Source organism: Mytilus galloprovincialis, chromosome 4 (assembly GCF_965363235.1).
Source record: "Mytilus galloprovincialis chromosome 4, xbMytGall1.hap1.1, whole genome shotgun sequence".
NCBI classification, from domain to species: Eukaryota; Metazoa; Mollusca; class Bivalvia; order Mytilida; family Mytilidae; genus Mytilus; species Mytilus galloprovincialis.
In genome coordinates this window covers 25376392-25381391 of record NC_134841.1, presented here as the reverse complement: position 1 = coordinate 25381391, position 5000 = coordinate 25376392, and positions in this window count along the sequence as shown.

Here is a 5000-nt window from a genome sequence, read left to right as displayed (position 1 = left end):
AGCGATATATTCCAAAGATAGAGTAGTAAGCTTTATGCACTTGCCGGTCTTTATTTCTGATGATGTGATTAGGGAAAAGCTGGAAGCATATAATGTTGAATTAAAATCTCCGATAAAACAACACATGTATGATGGTACGAGTGTGACCGACGGAACGAGATATGTTGTAGTTAAATTTCCGCCAAATATATCAAGTCTACCGTACACCATGAAGTTTGATTTAGGTAACAATCAACATGAATACATAAGAGTCAAACACGACCATCAATCAAAGGTGTGTTCGAATTGCTTGTCACCTAACCATTTGTATCTAAACTGTCCAAACAATAAGTGTTATCAGTGTCAGAGTTTTGGGCATATTTCCAAATATTGTGAAAGCTCCAAATGTATAAAATGTGGATTTTATCCTCGTAGATGTAAGTGCGAGTCGTCAGATAATTGTACTGCCTCTGAAAATCCAAAAAAAAACGACGAAAAAAAAGACACAGAAACTAAACCAAAACAGCGTGATACCAATGAAAACGACCAAAACGATGAATCCGAACAACCCCTCCAGAAGAAAAGCCGAGTTGACAATAACACACCTACAAGTGAAACTTCAGAGAAATCTGAACCCGTTATTGACAATTTAAATGCCGATACCGTTATAACCGTTGAAGTACACAACAATGCGGATACCGTTATAAACGTTGACGAACATAACAATGATGAATCCAATGGTGAAGACTTAAATCTAACCGAGACTGAGATGTGTGAAGCTGAAAAACCGTGTGAAACAACGACGACCGAGGTTACTGATGAATCAGTTGATGATGAACTTGATTTACTTATTGATAATGACAATGTTGTTAATTCTTTTGATAATAATGTGCCCAGCCCTGGGGATATATCTAAAAAGGGGGGTACAGATGTAGTGTGTGGTAAAGAGTCAGTGGACATGGAACACGAAGAGTGTACCATGACCTCTGACCCTGATGTATCTATTGACAAATTGAACTCAGAAAATGAGTCTTTGGTTGAAATGACTGATGAAGAAATGGCTAATGAATTAGTGAAATATGGTGGTAGAGCCAGACGTAATCGTATTGTTATTAGGCCAAATATTCCATATGTTAGAAGACATTCTGTCGGTAATAAGTCGAGTCCTAAAAATATTTAATTTTTCGCTTTCAAGGGACAACTTATTTGGTATTTTTTTTTCTTGATGGTGCAGTGTGTTTCCATCAATGTTAATGGTCTGTTAGATGTTGCTAAATTTATAAAGTTGTGTGCAATTTGTTCTGAAAATAGATATGATATTGTAGCTTTACAGGAAACCTTTTGGAACCCTGATTTTATTGTTGAAAACAAAAAACATTGGAATGGTGAAATTTTTTTTTCATGTTCAGATACAAACAGACAAGGAGTAGCATTTCTTGTTAGTCCAAAGTACAAAAATTATGTCACTGAAATCAAAGGTTTTGATGGTAGATTTATTTATATTCAACTTGAAGTTGATAACAAAATTATCGACATTGTAAATGTGTATTGTCCAAATGTCGTCAATGAGAAAGATCTGTTTCTGAAAAAAGTAAATGATAATATACCAAAGTCGGATGATTTGATATTGCTTGGTGACTTCAATCAATCACTATCTCCATTGGATAGGGTGGGAAAACATTTTGAAGATAAAGCTTTTAAATCGCTTAATAATTTATTAGATAGCTTTAACATTTATGATGTGTGGCGTGCTCGATTCCCAACATCGCGGGTATTTTCTTGGAGACGTGTGATCGAGAACAAATTAGTCCAGAGTCGGATCGATTATATTTTCATTTCTAAAATGTTTACGTCGTTTGTTAAAAATGTGTATTACAAACACACAGCTTTTACGGATCATTCATTTGTTGTATTAAATATCGATTTTTCTTTAATCGAACGGGGGCCGGGTGTGTGGATTTTCAATAATATGCTCCTGGACGACGAAGTGTATGTTGAAAAAATAAACAATTTAATTATAAATGAAAAGAACTGCCGACTTTATAATGAAGCCCCGTTAATTTGGATAGATAATTTAAAATATAGAATAAAAAGAGAAACTCAAGTGTATGCTAGAGATAAAAAATGTAGAGAAAAAGCTGAATATTTTAAAATACAAAACAAGTTTGATAAGATTTCAAATCTAGCAGCAAATAATTTAGAGTATAATACGAATGAATATGAAGAAATAAAATCTAAAATGAAAGATTTTGAGGATAAAATATGTAAAGGCGCTATTCTTAGATCAAAAGCTTACTGGGCTGTTGAAGGCGATAAAAACTCAAAATATTTTCTGCAGTTGGAAAAATATAGGCAAGAAAATAATGCTATTAAAGAATTAGAAAATGATCAAGGCAAATTGCTGACAAAATCTACTGATGTCTTAGATGAAATACAAGATTATTATAAAAATCTGTACTCATGTACAAATATTGATGAATCTAAAATGAAAGAAATTAGCAATTTTCTAACAAATAAAGTTTCTGAAGATGATGTAAATTTTTGTGATTCAGATATAACATTAGAAGAAATCTTTAAATCTTTACATGAAATGAATAAAAACAAAAGTCCTGGTTCTGATGGTTTAACAGTTTCGTTTTATTGTAAATTTTTTCATTTATTTGGTGAAATTTTTCATAAAATTTTTAAAGTCATAGATAAAGAAAAAATAATGCCTCGTTCAATGAGATTAGGTATGATAACATTGATTTATAAAAAGAAAGGCAAAAGAAATAAAATTTCAAATTATAGACCCATATCGCTATTAAATGTAGATTATAAAGTTTTGGCACGAATAATGGCTAATAGATTAAAACATGTACTGCCTAAAATAATTTCTTCCAGTCAAACATGTTGCATTTTAGGAAGAGACATTGCTGACACAACTGCAAGTCTGAGAGACATAATTGAATTAATTGAAAATGATAATTTAGAAGGATATTTAATTAAAATAGACCAAGAAAAGGCCTTTGACAGAGTGGACCATCAATATCTATTTCATATTTTAGAAAAATTTGGATTTGGCCCTCAATTTGTTCATTGGATAAAACTGTTTTATAAAGGAATTAGGAGTTCAATAAAATGTAATGGATTTTTGACAAACTATGTGCCAATTTTAAATAGCTTAAGACAAGGGTGTCCAATTTCTGCTCTGTGCTACGTTATAGCAGCTGAACCTCTAGTACAGGCAATTTTGAAAAATAAAAACATAAAAGGAATAGAAATTCCAAATTCAGATAAAAATTCTACCGTTTTTGCGCACGCAGATGACTTTACATTTACAGTTAAAGATAAACAGTCCATAGATGAAACTTTTAAAGTGTTGAATAATTATAGTGAAGCTTCTGGAGCTAAAATTAATAAACAAAAATCAGAAATAATGTGTTTAGGTTCAGGTTCAATTTCAAATCAGGAATTAACAGATTATGGAATAAAACAAGCTGATGAAGTGACACAAATATTGGGAATTTACATGGGGAAAAATTCTGAAATTTGTGATTATCTAAATTGGGATTCAAAAATAAAAAAGGCAAAAACCATTTTATACTTTTGGTCTAAAAGAGAATTAACGCTGCACGGGCGTGCAACAGTTCTGACATCATTAATTATGTCAAGATTTTATTACACTTTAACAGTTTGTCCAATTCCGGAAAAGTATAAAAATGAAATAAAAGCAATAATATTAAAATTTCTTTGGCAAAATAATTCTCATTTAGTAAAATACAAAACAGTAGTTGCGGCTAAAATTGAAGGGGGGTTGAATATCCCTGACATTCATTTAAGAATGCAAGCTTTTAGATTAAAATTTTTCAGTAAATTTCTAGATTCTAATTGTCATGCACTTTGGAAGAGTACAATGAAATATTTTAATAAACAAAATAGAAAATATGAAAATCGCCGAAAATATTGCGTATACTTGCTTTAATTTAAATCAGATAAAAATCTTACCAAAATTTTACCAAGAAATGATCCAAGCATATTATGCAATTAAATCTAAAGTTGATTTCAACATACACATCCAGCATATCTATGAAAATCCGTTATTTTGTAATCCGGTTATTAATGTGAAAGGCAAAGCACTGTTGTACAGAGAATTCATAAATTCCGGTATCGTTAAAATCAAAGATATTTGCTACGAATTTATTCCAGGTTTTCTTTCAAAAGATTCAATCATTGAAATAGTACAAGAAAAGTTCCCAGAATTACGCAGTTGGGATATTAGAAATGCATACGGAAGAATTTTAAATACAATACCGCAATTGTGGAAAAACGAATTAACAGCAATAAATCCAGTTAATGTTGACAGATTTCCTTGTTTAACGGTCGGAACAAATATGACCGAATTCTCGAAGGCTACTACAAAAATTTTCTATAAACTCCTCCTACAAAGTTTTTCCGAGCCGCCCACATCAGAATTGTTTTGGTTGAAACACTTCCCTTCAATGTGTTTTCGTGCATTATACGGGGTTGTCAATCAATGTCATATCCCGCCTGAGTGTATTAGTCTAAATTATAGGGTGGCAACAAACACTATATTTACGCTTGATAAATTACAACGTATTAACAAGGTAGATAGTAACATGTGTTTGTCATGCAAATCATGCCCTGAGGATATGTTTCACCTTTGGAGTAGTTGTCCGTTTCAGATCGATTTCAAACGGTATTTAATTGACATAATACACAATGTACTTTTAAAAGATACACAACATCCAATCATGGATTATGATCAGTTGATCTTACATGGATATTTGGTTAATACAAAAGCAGTTAACACATATTTTGTCAATTTTCTACTAAGTGTTGCAAGATTGTCAATATATAAAGCAAGACAATTAAAAATTTACGAAGAAAAAGATATAGGTACAAAAAGATTATTTATCTTTACAATACACAAATATGTTGAATATGAACACACATATTACAAAATGACCAACAAATTACATCTTTTTATTAAATATTTTGTGGAAAAGAATCCACTGCTG